The sequence below is a fragment of the Hyla sarda genome, unplaced genomic scaffold (assembly GCF_029499605.1).
Source record: "Hyla sarda isolate aHylSar1 unplaced genomic scaffold, aHylSar1.hap1 scaffold_235, whole genome shotgun sequence".
Lineage (NCBI taxonomy): Eukaryota > Metazoa > Chordata > Amphibia > Anura > Hylidae > Hyla > Hyla sarda.
In genome coordinates, this window is record NW_026609032.1 from 108,036 (window position 1) to 123,510 (window position 15,475).

Genomic DNA, 15,475 nt, shown 5'->3' on the forward strand with positions numbered 1-15,475 from the left:
ACCAGACCCCTCCATTACTGTATAATGTCCAGCAGTGTCACCTCTCCAGTCATCACCAGACCCCTCCATTACTGTATAATGTCCAGCAGTGTCACCTCTCCAGTCATCACCAGACCCCTCCATTACTGTATAATGTCCCAGCAGTGTCACCTCTCCAGTCATCACCAGACCCCTCCATTACTGTATAATGTCCCAGCAGTGTCACCTCTCCAGTCATCACCAGACCCCTCCATTACTGTATAATGTCCCGGCAGTGTCACCTCTCCAGTCATTACCAGACCCCTCCATTACTGTATAATGTCCCAGCAGTGTCACCTCTCCAGTCATTACCAGACCCCTCCATTACTGTATAATGTCCCAGCAGTGTCACCTCTCCAGTCATCACCAGACCCCTCCATTACTGTATAATGTCCCAGCAGTGTCACCTCTCCAGTCATTACCAGACCCCTCCATTACTGTATAATGTCCCAGCAGTGTCACCTCTCTAATCATCACCAGACCCCTCCATTACTGTATAATGTCCAGCAGTGTCACCTCTCTAATCATCACCAGACCCCTCCATTACTGTATAATGTCCAGCAGGGTCACCTCTCCAGTCATTACCAGACCCCTCCATTACTGTATAATGTCCAGCAGTGTCACCTCTCCAGTCATCACCAGACCCCTTCATTACTGTATAAGGTCCAGCAGTGTCACCTCTCTAATCATCACCAGACCCCTCCATTACTGTATAATGTCCCAGCAGTGTCACCTCTCCAGTCATCACCAGACCCCTCCATTACTGTATAATGTCCCAGCAGTGTCACCTATCATCACCAGACCCCTCCATTACTGTATAATGTCCAGCAGGGTCACCTCTCTAATCATCACCAGACCCCTTCATTACTGTATAATGTCCAGCAGGGTCAACTCTCCAGTCATCCCCAGACCCCTTCATTACTGTATAATGTCCCAGCAGTGTCACCTCTCCAGTCATCACCAGACCCCTCCATTACTGTATAATGTCCCAGCAATGTCACCTCTCTAATCATCACCCGACCCCTCCATTACTGTATAATGTCCAGCAGGGTCAACTCTCCAGTCATCCCCAGACCCCTTCATTACTGTATAATGTCCCAGCAGTGTCACCTCTCCAGTCATCACCAGACCTCTCCATTACTGTATAATGTCCCAGCAGTGTCACCTCTCTAATCATCACCAGACCCCTCCATTACTATATAATGTTCAGCAGTGTCACCTCTATAATCATCACCAGACCCCTCCATTACTGTATAATGTCCAGCAGGGTCACCTCTCCAGTCATCACCAGACCCCTCCATTACTATATAATGTCCCAGCAGTGTCACCTCTCTAACCATCACCAGACCCCTCCATTACTGTATAATGTCCCAGCAGTGTCACCTCTCCAATCATCACCAGACCCCTCCATTACTGTATAATGTCCAGCAGTGTCACCTCTCCAATCATCACCAGACCCCTCCATTACTGTATAATGTCCCAGCAGTGTCACCTCTCCAGTCATCACCAGATCCCTCCATTACTGTATAATGTCCCAGCAGGGTCACCTCTCCAGTCATCACCAGACCCCTTCATTACTGTATAATGTCCAGCAGGGTCAACTCTCCAGTCATCCCCAGACCCCTTCATTACTGTATAATGTCCCAGCAGTGTCACCTCTCTAGTCATCACCAGACCCCTCCATTACTGTATAATGTCCCAGCAGTGTCACCTCTCTAATCATCACCAGACTCCTCCATTACTATATAATGTCCCAGCAGTGTCACCTCTCTAATCATCACCAGACCCCTCCATTACTGTATAATGTCCCAGCAGTGTAACCTCTCCAGTCATCACCAGACCCCTCCATTACTGTATAATGTCCAGCAGAGTCACCTCTCTATCACCAGACTCCTCCATTACTGTATAATGTCCCAGCAGTGTCACCTCTCCAGTCATCATCAGACCCCTCCATTACTCTATAATGTCCCAGCAGTGTAACCTCTCCAGTCATCACCAGACCCCTCCATTACTCTATAATGTCCCAGCAGTGTAACCTCTCCAGTCATCACCAGACCCCTCCATTACTGTATAATGTCCCAGCAGTGTCACCTCTCTAATCATCACCAGACCCCTCCATTACTGTATAATGTCCCAGCAGTGTCACCTCTCATCACCAGACCCCTCCATTACTGTATAATGTCCCAGCAGTGTCACCTCTCTAATCATCACCAGACCCCTCCATTACTGTATAATATCCCAGCAGTGTCATCTCTCCAGTCATCACCAGACCCCTCCATTACTATATAATGTCCAGCAGTGTCACCTCTCTAATCATCACCAGACCCCTCTATTACTGTATAATGTCCCAGCAGTGTCACCTCTCCAGTCATGAACAGACCCCTCCATTACTGTATAATGTCCCAGCAGTGTCACCTCTCCAGTCATCACCAGACCCCTCCATTACTGTATAATGTCCCAGCAGTGTCACCTCTCTAATCACCAGACCCCTCCATTACTGTATAATGTCCCAGCAGGGTCACCTCTCTAATCACCAGACCCCTCCATTACTGTATAATGTAAAGCAGTGTCGCCTCCCTAATCACCAGACCCCTCCATTACTGTATAATGTCCCAGCAGTGTTACCTCTCCAGTCATCACCAGACCCCTCCATTACTGTATAATGTCCCAGCAGTGTCACCTCTCTAATCATCACCAGACCCCTCCATTACTGTATAATGTCCCAGCAGTGTCACCTCTCCAGTCATCACCAGACCCCTCCATTACTGTATAATGTCCCAGCAGTGTCATCTCTCTAATCATCACCAGACCCCTCCATTACTGTATAATGTCCCAGCAGTGTCACCTCTCCAGTCATCACCAGACCCCCTCCATTACTGTATAATGTCCCAGCAGTGTCACCTCTCCAGTCATCACCAGACCCCTCCATTACTGTATAATGTCCAGCAGTGTCACCTCTCTAATCATCACCAGACCCCCTCCATTACTGTATAATGTCCAGCAGTGTCACCTCTCCAGTCATCACCAGACCCCTCCATTACTGTATAATGTCCAGCAGTGTCACCTCTCTAATCATCACCAGACCCCCTCCATTACTGTATAATGTCCAGCAGTGTCACCTCTCCAGTCATCACCAGATCCCTCCATTACTGTATAATGTCCAGCAGTGTCACCTCTCCAGTCATCATCAGACCCCTCCATTACTGTATAATGTCCCAGCAGTGTCACCTCTCTAATCATCACCAGACCCCTCCATTACTGTATAATGTCCCAGCAGTGTCACCTCTCCAGTCATCACCAGACCCCTCCATTACTGTATAATGTCCCAGCAGTGTCACCTCTCTAATCATCACCAGACCCCTCCATTACTGTATAATGTCCCAGCAGTGTCACCTCTCCAGTCATCACCAGACCCCTCCATTACTGTATAATGTCCAGCAGTCTCACCTCTCCAGTCATCACCAGACCCCTCCATTACTGTATAATGTCCAGCAGTGTCACCTCTCCAGTCATCATCAGACCCCTCCATTACTGTATAATGTCCCAGCAGTGTCACCTCTCCAGTCATCACCAGACCCCTCCATTACTGTATAATGTCCCAGCAGTGTCACCTCTCCAGTCATCATCAGACCCCTCCATTACTGTATAATGTCCCAGCAGTGTCACCTCTCCAGTCATCACCAGACCCCTCCATTACTGTATAATGTCCCAGCAGTGTCACCTCTCCAGTTATCACCAGACCCCTCCATTACTGTATAATGTCCCAGCAGTGTCACCTCTCCAGTCATCATCAGACCCCTCCATTACTGTATAATGTCCCAGCAGTGTCACCTCTCCAGTCATCACCAGACCCCTCCATTACTGTATAATGTCCCAGCAGTGTCACCTCTCCAGTCATCATCAGACCCCTCCATTACTGTATAATGTCCCAGCAGTGTCACCTCTCCAGTCATCATCAGACCCCTCCATTACTGTATAATGTCCCAGCAGTGTCACCTCTCCAGTCATCACCAGACCCCTCCATTACTGTATAATGTCCCAGCAGTGTCACCTCTCCAGTCATCATCAGACCCCTCCATTACTGTATAATGTCCAGCAGTGTCACCTCTCATCACCAGACCCCTCCATTACTGTATAATGTCCAGCAGTGTCACCTCTCCAGTCATCACCAGACCCCTCCATTACTGTATAATGTCCCAGCAGTGTCACCTCTCTAGTCATCACCAGACCCCTCCATTACTGTATAATGTCCAGCAGGGTCACCTCTCCAGTCATCACCAGACCCCTCCATTACTGTATAATGTCCAGCAGGGTCACCTCTCCAGTCATCACCAGACCCCTCCATTACTGTATAATGTCCCAGCAGTGTCACCTCTCCAGTCATCACCAGACCCCTCCATTACTGTATAATGTCCAGCAGGGTCACCTCTCTAGTAAGCAGCTCAGTGATCCTGTGGATGAGTTCTAGGATCTTCTCCTCATGTATCAGTGAGTGAGGTGGAGGCTCCGTGATGGGGCCCCGGGCCCTGCTCTGTCCTCCTGACTCATGGAGATGGCTGCTGGGGGCCACACACTCCCCCGATGTCTTCTTCACTATGGTATAATCCTGTGTATGGAGAGAGACACTAAATCCCTGGAGCAACAACCAGAAACCTCCCCCAATAACTTGTAATATAACAAGACTCAGGAAAGACATCCCGGCCCCTCGGGACTATTACACTTCTCCATAATCTCACTGCTCTTACAGGAAAGAATCCCTTCTATGTTGGGGTAGAAACCTTCTCTCCTCTAGATGTAGTAGATGCTTCCATGTTATAGTGTCATATAGATGTCATCTAATGGAAATGTCCTCCAGACCACACTCCTCCATCTGATCCTCCTGCTCCTCCTCCATCTGATCCTCCTGCTCCTCTCCTCCTCCATCTGATCCTCCAGCTCCTCTCCTCCTCCATCTGATCCTCCTGCTCCTCTCCATCTGATCCTACTGCTCCTCTCCTCCTCCATCTGCTCCTCCTGCTCCTCTCCTCCTCCATCTGATCCTCCTGCTCCTCTCCTCCTCCATCTGATCCTCCTGCTCCTCTCCTCCTCCATCTGATCCTCCTGCTCCTCTCCTCCATCTGATCCTCCTGCTCCTCCTCCATCTGATCCTCCTGCTCCTCTCCTCCTCCATCTGATCCTCCTGCTCCTCCTCCATCTGATCCTCCTGCTCCTCTCCTCCTCCATCTGATCCTCCTGCTCCTCTCCTCCTCCATCTGATCCTCCTGCTCCTCTCCTCCTCCATCTGATCCTCCTGCTCCTCTCCTCCTCCATCTGATCCTCCTGCTCCTCTCCTCCTCCATCTCATCCTCCTGCTCCTCTCCTCCTCCATCTCATCCTCCTGCTCCTCTCCTCCTCCATCTGATCCTCCTGCTCCTCTCCTCCTCCATCTCATCCTCCTGCTCCTCTCCTCCTCCATCTCATCCTCCTGCTCCTCTCCTCCTCCATCTGATCCTCCTGCTCCTCTCCTCCTCCATCTGATCCTCCTGCTCCTCTCCTCCTCCATCTGATCCTCCTGCTCCTCTCCTCCTCCTCCATCTGATCCTCCTGCTCCTCTCCTCCTCCTCCATCTGATCCTCCTGCTCCTCTCCTCCTCCATCTGATCCTCCTGCTCCTCTCCTCCTCCATCTGATCCTCCTGCTTCTCTCCTCCTCCATCTGATCCTACTGCTCCTCTCCTCCTCCATCTGATCCTCCTGCTCCTCTCCTCCTCCTCCATCTGATCCTCCTGCTCCTCTCCTCCTCCATCTGATCCTCCTGCTCCTCCTCCATCTGATCCTCCTGCTCCTCTCCTCCTCCATCTCATCCTCCTCTCCGTCTGATCCTCCTGCTCCTCTCCGTCTGATCCTCCTGCTCCTCTCCATCTGATCCTCCTGCTCCTCCTCCGTCTGATCCTCCTGCTCCTCTCCTCTTCCATCTGATCCTCCTGCTCCTCTCCATCTGATCCTCCTGCTCCTCTCCATCTGATCCTCCTGCTCCTCCTCCATCTGATCCTCCTGCTCCTCTACATCTGATCCTCCTGCTCCTCTCCTCCTCCATCTAATCCTCCTGCTCCTCCTCCATCTGATCCTCCTGCTCCTCTCCATCTGATCCTCCTGCTCCTCTCCATCTGATCCTCCTCCTGCTCCTCTCCATCTGATCCTCCTCTCCTCCTCCGTCTGATCCTCCTGATCCTCTCCTCCTCGGTATAACCTGCCTACTTCCCGTTCTCATTGCTCCTATAACATTCCTATTGGCCCATTGGTTCCCATGATCCCTGACTGATCATATTGGGACTGATCTTCCCGTTTTCTGGTTCTTTCCTTCACCTGGAAGGTCTGGGAGCTGTTATACAGGACACTGGATTCTTCCTATTATGGATTCCCCTTCCCTACAATAAAGATGATAGAAATGTAGATGGGTCACCTCACCTCTCCGGTCAGCAGGTGGAGGATCTCCAAGGTGAAGTGTAATATTCTCTTAGTCATCTCATTCCTGTCCTTCTCCATCCTTGGGGTCATTCAGGGGAAGAGGAGACAACTGGATCAGCTGGAGGAGAAGAGGAGACAACTGGATCAGCTGGAGGAGAAGAGGAGACAAGTGGATCAGCTGGAGGGGAAGAGGAGACAACTGTATCAGCTGGAGGAGAAGAGGAGACAACTGGATCAGCTGGAAGGGAAGAGGAGACAAGTGGATCAGCTGGAGGGGAAGAGGAGACAACTGGATCAGCTGGAGGAGAAGAGGAGACAAGTGGATCAGCTGGAGGAGAAGAGGAGACAAGTGGATCAGCTGGAGGAGAAGAGGAGACAAGTGGATCAGCTGGAGGAGAAGAGGAGACAACCGGATCAGCTGGAGGGGGAAGAGCAGACAACTGGATAAGCCGGAGGGGAAGAAGAGGAGACAACTGGATCAGCCGGAGGGGAAGAAGAGGAGACAACTGGATCAGCCGGAGGGGAAGAAGAGGAGACAACTGGATCAGCCGGAGGGGAAGAAGAGGAGACAACTGGATCAGCCGGAGGGGAAGAAGAGGAGACAACTGGATCAGCCGGAGGGGAAGAAGAGGAGACAACTGGATCAGCCGGAGGGGAAGAAGAGGAGACAACTGGATCAGCCGGAGGGGAAGAAGAGGAGACAACTGGATCAGCCGGAGGGGAAGAAGAGGAGACAACTGGATCAGCCGGAGGGGAAGAAGAGGAGACAACTGGATCAGCCGGAGGGGAAGAAGAGGAGACAACTGGATCAGCCGGAGGGGAAGAAGAGGAGACAACTGGATCAGCCGGAGGGGAAGAAGAGGAGACAACTGGATCAGCCGGAGGGGAAGAAGAGGAGACAACTGGATCAGCCGGAGGGGAAGAAGAGGAGACAACTGGATCAGCCGGAGGGGAAGAAGAGGAGACAACCGGATCAGCTGGAGGGGAAGAAGAGGAGACAACCGGATCAGCCGGAGGGGAAGAGGAGACAACTGGATCAGCTGGAGGGGAAGAACCACCACGTAACATACAGAGGGCCGCGCAACCACCACGTAACATACAAAAGCCCCCGCAACCATCACGTAACATACTGAGGCCCCCGCAACCACCACGTAACATACAGAAGCCCCCGCAACCACCACGTAACATACAGAAGGCCTGCAACCACCACGTAACATACAGAAGGCCCCGCAACCATCACGTAACATACAGAAGGCCCCGCAACCATCACGTAACATACTGAGGCCCCCGCAACCACCACGTAACATACAGAAGGCCCCGCAACCACCACGTAACATACAGAAGGCCCCGCAACCACCACGTAACATACTGAGGCCCCCGCAACCACCACATAACATATTGAGGCCCCCCCAACCACCACGTAACATACAGAGGCCCCCGCAACCACCACGTAACATACAGAGGCCCCCGCAACCACCACGGAACATACTGAGGCCCCCGCAACCACCACGTAACATACTGAGGCCCCCGCAACCACCACGTAACATACTGAGGCCCCCGCAACCACCACGTAACATACTGAGGCCCCCGCAACCACCACGTAACATACTGAGGCCCCCGCAACCACCACGTAACATACTGAGGCCCCCGCAACCACCACGTAACATACAGAGGCCCCCGCAACCACCACGTAACATACAGAAGCCCCCGCAACCACCACGTAACATATTGAGGCCCCCGAAACCACCACGTAACATACTGAGGCCCCCGCAACCACCACGGAACATACTGAGACCCCCGCAACCACCACGGAACATACAGAGGTCACTGCGACCACCACGGAACATACTGAGGCCCCCACAACAACCACGTAACCTACTGAGGCCCCCGCAACCACCACGGAACATACAGAGGGCCCCACAACCACCACGTAACATACAGAGGCCCCGCAACTACCACGTAACATACTGAGGCCCCCGCAACCACCACGTAACATACAGAAGCCCCCGCAACCACCACGTAACATACTGAGGCCCCCGCAACCACCACGTAACATACTGAGGCCCCCGCAACCACCACGTAACATACTGAGGCCCCCGCAACCACCACGTAACATACTGAGACCCCCGCAACCACCACGTAACATACTGAGGCCCCCGCAACCACCACGTAACATACTGAGGCCCCCGCAACCACCACGTAACATACACAGGGCCCCGCAACCACCACGTAACATACAGAAGCCCCCGCAACCACCACTTAACATATTGAGGCCCACGAAACCACCACGTAACATACTGAGGCCCCCGCAACCACCACGGAACATACACAGGGCCCCGCAACCACCACGTAACATACAGAAGCCCCCGCAACCACCACTTAACATATTGAGGCCCACGAAACCACCACGTAACATACTGAGGCCCCCGCAACCACCACGGAACATACTGAGGCCCCCGCAACCACCACGGAACATACTGAGACCCCCGCAACCACCACGGAACATACTGAGACTTCCGCAACCACCACGGAACATACTGAGACCCCAGCAACCACCACGGAACATACAGAGGGCCCAGCAACCACCACGGAACATACTGAGACCCCCGCAACCACCACGGAACATACTGAGACCCCCGCAACCACCACGGAACATACAGAGGTCACTGCGACCACCAAGGAACATCTGAGGCCCCCGCAACCACCACGGAACATACAGAAGCCACCTCAACCACCACGTAACATACAGAAGCCCCCGCAACCACCACGGAACATACACAGGGCCCCGCAACCACCACGTAACATACAGAGGGCCCCGCAACCACCACGTAACATACAGAAGCCCCCGCAACCACCACATAACATACTGAGGCCCCCGCAACCACCACGTAACATACTGAGGCCCCCGCAACCACCACGTAACATATTGAGGCCCCCGCAACCACCACGTAACATACTGAGGCCCCCGCAACCACCACGTAACATACTGAGGCCCCCGCAACCACCACGTAACATACTGAGACCCCCGCAACCACCACGTAACATACTGAGGCCCCGCAACCACCACGTAACATACTAAGGCCCCCGCAACCACCACGTAACATACTGAGGCCCCCGCAACCACCACGTAACATACTGAGGCCCCCGCAACCACCACGTAACATACAGAGGCCCCCGCAACCACCACGTAACATACAGAAGCCCCCGCAACCACCACTTAACATATTGAGGCCCACGAAACCACCACGTATCATACTGAGGCCCCCGCAACCACCACGGAACATACTGAGGCCCCCGCAACCACCACGGAACATACTGAGACCCCCGCAACCACCACGGAACATACTGAGACTTCCGCAACCACCACGGAACATACTGAGACCCCAGCAACCACCACGGAACATACAGAGGGCCCAGCAACCACCACGGAACATACTGAGACCCCCGCAACCACCACGGAACATACAGAGGTCACTGCGACCACCACGGAACATCTGAGGCCCCCGCAACCACCACGGAACATACAGAGGTCACTGCGACCACCACGGAACATACTGAGGCCCCCGCAACAACCACGTAACCTACTGAGGCCCCCCGCAACCACCACGGAACATACAGAAGCCCCCTCAACCACCACGTAACATACAGAAGCCCCCGCAACCACCACGGAACATACACAGGGCCCCGCAACCACCACGTAACATACAGAGGGCCCCGCAACCACCACGTAACATACAGAAGCCCCCGCAACCACCACATAACATACTGAGGCCCCCGCAACCACCACGTAACATACTGAGGCCCCCGCAACCACCACGTAACATACTGAGGCCCCCGCAACCACCACGTAACATATTGAGGCCCCCGCAACCACCATGTAACATATTGAGGCCCCCGCAACCACCACATAACATACTGAGGCCCCCGCAACCACCACGTAACATATTGAGGCCCCCGCAACCACCAGAGAACATACAGAAGCCCCCGCAACCACCAAGGAACATATTGAGGCCCCCGCAACCACCACGTAACATACTGAGGCCCCCGCAACCACCACATAACATATTGAGGCCCCCCCAACCACCACGTAACATACAGAGGCCCCCGCAACCACCACGTAACATACAGAGGCCCCCGCAACCACCACGGAACATACAGAAGCCCCCGCAACCACCACGTAACATACAGAGGCCCCCGCAACCACCACGTAACATACTGAGGCCCCCGCAACCACCACGGAACATACTGAGGCCCCCGCAACCACCACGTAACATACTGAGGCCCCCGCAACCACCACGTAACATACTGAGGCCCCCGCAACCACCACGTAACATACTGAGGCCCCCGCAACCACCACGTAACAGAGACCCCCGCAACCACCACGTAACATACAGAGGCCCCCGCAACCACCACGTAACATACTGAGACCCCCGCAACCACCACGTAACATACAGAAGCCCCCGCAACCACCACGTAACATACAGAGGGCCCCGCAACCACCACGGAACATACTGAGGCCCCCGCAACCACCACGTAACATACAGAGGCCCCCGCAACCACCACGTAACATACTGAGGCCCCCGCAACCACCACGTAACATACTGAGGCCCCCGCAACCACCACGTAACATACTGAGGCCCCCGCAACCACCACGTAACAGAGACCCCCGCAACCACCACGTAACATACAGAGGCCCCCGCAACCACCACGTAACATACTGAGACCCCCGCAACCACCACGTAACATACAGAAGCCCCCGCAACCACCACGTAACATACAGAGGGCCCCGCAACCACCACGGAACATACTGAGGCCCCCGCAACCACCACGTAACATACAGAGGCCCCCGCAACCACCACGTAACATACTGAGGCCCCCGCAACCACCACGGAACATATTGAGACCCCCGCAACCACCACGGAACATACTGAGACTTCCGCAACCACCACGGAACATACTGAGACCCCAGCAACCACCACGGAACATACAGAGGGCCCAGCAACCACCACGGAACATACTGAGACCCCCGCAACCACCACGGAACATACTGAGACCCCCGCAACCACCACGGAACATACAGAGGTCACTGCGACCACCAAGGAACATCTGAGGCCCCCGCAACCACCACGGAACATACAGAGGTCACTGCGACCACCACGGAACATACTGAGGCCCCCGCAACAACCACGTAACCTACTGAGGCCCCCGCAACCACCACGGAACATACAGAAGCCCCCTCAACCACCACGTAACATACAGAAGCCCCCGCAACCACCACGGAACATACACAGGGCCCCGCAACCACCACGTAACATACAGAGGGCCCCGCAACCACCACGTAACATACAGAAGCCCCCGCAACCACCACATAACATACTGAGGCCCCCGCAACCACCACGTAACATACTGAGGCCCCCGCAACCACCACGTAACATACTGAGGCCCCCGCAACCACCACGTAACATATTGAGGCCCCCGCAACCACCACGTAACATACTGAGGCCCCCGCAACCACCACGTAACATACTGAGGCCCCCGCAACCACCACGTAACATACTGAGGCCCCCGCAACCACCACGTAACATACTGAGACCCCCGCAACCACCACGTAACATACAGAGGGCCCCACAACCACCACGTAACATACTGAGGCCCCCGCAACCACCACGTAACATACTGAGGCCCCCGCAACCACCACGTAACATACTGAGGCCCCCGCAACCACCACGTAACATACAGAGGCCCCCGCAACCACCACGTAACATACAGAAGCCCCCGCAACCACCACTTAACATATTGAGGCCCACGAAACCACCACGTAACATACTGAGGCCCCCGCAACCACCACGGAACATACTGAGGCCCCCGCAACCACCACGGAACATACTGAGACCCCCGCAACCACCACGGAACATACTGAGACTTCCGCAACCACCACGGAACATACTGAGACCCCAGCAACCACCACGGAACATACAGAGGGCCCAGCAACCACCACGGAACATACTGAGACCCCCGCAACCACCACGGAACATACAGAGGTCACTGCGACCACCACGGAACATCTGAGGCCCCCGCAACCACCACGGAACATACAGAGGTCACTGCGACCACCACGGAACATACTGAGGCCCCCGCAACAACCACGTAACCTACTGAGGCCCCCGCAACCACCACGGAACATACAGAAGCCCCCTCAACCACCACGTAACATACAGAAGCCCCCGCAACCACCACGGAACATACACAGGGCCCCGCAACCACCACGTAACATACAGAGGGCCCCGCAACCACCACGTAACATACAGAAGCCCCCGCAACCACCACATAACATACTGAGGCCCCGCAACCACCACGTAACATACTGAGGCCCCCGCAACCACCACGTAACATATTGAGGCCCCCGCAACCACCATGTAACATATTGAGGCCCCCGCAACCACCACGTAACATATTGAGGCCCCCGCAACCACCACAGAACATACAGAAGCCCCCGCAACCACCACGGAACATATTGAGGCCCCCGCAACCACCACGTAACATACTGAGGCCCCCGCAACCACCACATAACATATTGAGGCCCCCCCAACCACCACGTAACATACAGAGGCCCCCGCAACCACCACGTAACATACAGAGGCCCCCGCAACCACCACGGAACATACAGAAGCCCCCGCAACCACCACGTAACATACAGAGGCCCCCGCAACCACCACGTAACATACTGAGGCCCCCGCAACCACCACGGAACATACTGAGGCCCCCGCAACCACCACGTAACATAGAGGCCCCCGCAACCACCACGTAACATACTGAGGCCCCCGCAACCACCACGTAACATACTGAGGCCCCCGCGACCACCACGGAACATACTGAGGCCCCCGCAACCACCACGTAACATACTGAGGCCCCCGCAACCACCACGTAACATACTGAGGCCCCCGCAACCACCACATAACATATTGAGGCCCCCCCAACCACCACGTAACATACAGAGGCCCCCGCAACCACCACGTAACATACAGAGGCCCCCGCAACCACCACGGAACATACAGAAGCCCCCGCAACCACCACGTAACATACAGAGGCCCCCGCAACCACCACGTAACATACTGAGGCCCCCGCAACCACCACGTAACATACAGAGGCCCCCGCAACCACCACGTAACATACAGAGGCCCCCGCAACCACCACGTAACATACTGAGACCCCCGCAACCACCACGTAACATACAGAAGCCCCCGCAACCACCACGTAACATACAGAGGGCCCCGCAACCACCACGGAACATACTGAGGCCCCCGCAACCACCACGTAACATACTGAGGCCCCCGCAACCACCACGTAACATACTGAGGCCCCGCAACCACCACGTAACATACAGAGGCCCCCGCAACCACCACGTAACATACTGAGGCCCCCGCAACCACCACGGAACATACTGAGGCCCCCGCAACCACCACGTAACATACAGAAGCCCCCGCAACCACTATATATATCCCTCTAACATACCGACACCCCCTCCAGGAATAATACCTGTGACAATGTCCTGTGTGCGACCTCTGACCCCAGGACTTTATTTTCTGCTCCAGGTTTATTATTTTCTTATAAACAAAGAAAATGATAAAACCAGGACACTCCAGGACCTGCATGACGTCACAACCATGTGACCTGCACAAGAGGCGGAGCTCGACAGGGAGGTGATGACAATCATGTGACATGAGGGGGCGGAGCTCAGCAGTACAATGATAAGTTGAGAAAAGACCTGTGATTGCGATCATGTGATTATAAGGGGGCGGAGCTAAGCAGTGGAAATAATGGGAGAGGAAGGACCTGTGATAGCGACCATGTGATTAAAAGTGGGCGGGGCTAAGTAGTGATAGCGATCATGTGATCAAAGTGGGCGGAGCTCGACAGTGATGGCGATCATACGATACAAGTGGGCGGAGCTCAGCAGTGATGCCGATCATGTGATATAAGGGGGCGGAGCTCAGCAGTGAGGAGTGATGCCGATCATGTGATAAGAGGGCGGAGCTCAGCAGTGGAAACAATGGGAGAGGAAGGACCTGTGATGGCGATCATGTGATAAAAGTGGGCGGAGTTCAGCAGTGGAAAAGATAATAGTGGATGAAGGACCTGTGGTAGTGATCATGTGAGATAAGGGGGCGGAGCTCAGTGGCGGAAATGATCATGTGGATGAAGGACCTGTGGTAGTGATCATGTGATATAAGGGGGCGGAGCTCAGCAGTGGGAAAGATAATGGTGGACGAAGGACCTGTGGTAGTGATCATGTGATTATAAGGGGGCGGAACTCAGCAGTGGAAAAGGTAATGTTGGACGAAGGACCTGTGGTAGTGATCATGTGAGATAAGGGGGCGGAGCTCAGCAGTGATGGCGATCATGTGGTACATGGGGGCGGAGCTCAGCAATGATGGCGATCATGTGATATATAGGGGCGGAGCTCAGCAGTGGTGGCGATCATGTGGTATATGGGGGCGGAGCTCAGCAGTGATGACGATCATGTGATATATATAGGGGCGGAGCTCAGCAGTGGTGGTGATCATGTGGTATATGGGGGCGGAGCTCAGCAGTGATGACGATCATGTGGTATATGGGGGCGGAGCTCAGCAGTGATGACGATCATGTGATATATAGGGGCGGAGCTCAGCAGTGGTGGCGATCATGTGGTATATGGGGGCGGAGCTCAGCCGTGATGACGATCATGTGATATACGAGGGCGGAGCTCAGCAGTGATGGCGATCATGTGATAGGAGGGGGCGGAGCTTAGCAGTGAGGAGTGATGGGTTCACAGGCTTCTGACTGGGATCATTTATAATGGCTGAGCCGCTTGTTATGATGTCATCGCTGTATGTGACGTCACAGTGTAAAAACTCCGGGGGCATTACACCTCAGCCTCCACAAGTCCTACCTCCTCATCCTCCTCCACCACAAGTCCTACCTCCTCATCCTCCTCCACCACAAGTCCTACCTCCTCATCCTCCTCCACCACAA

At 54.4% G+C, this 15,475-nt stretch overlaps 1 pseudogene; it reads right to left on the minus strand.

The window, feature by feature from the left end:
• Nucleotides 1–14,916, minus strand: part of LOC130322522 (uncharacterized) — a 109,187-nt pseudogene extending 94,271 nt beyond the window's left edge.
• Nucleotides 14,917–15,475: the final 559 nt, after the last annotated feature.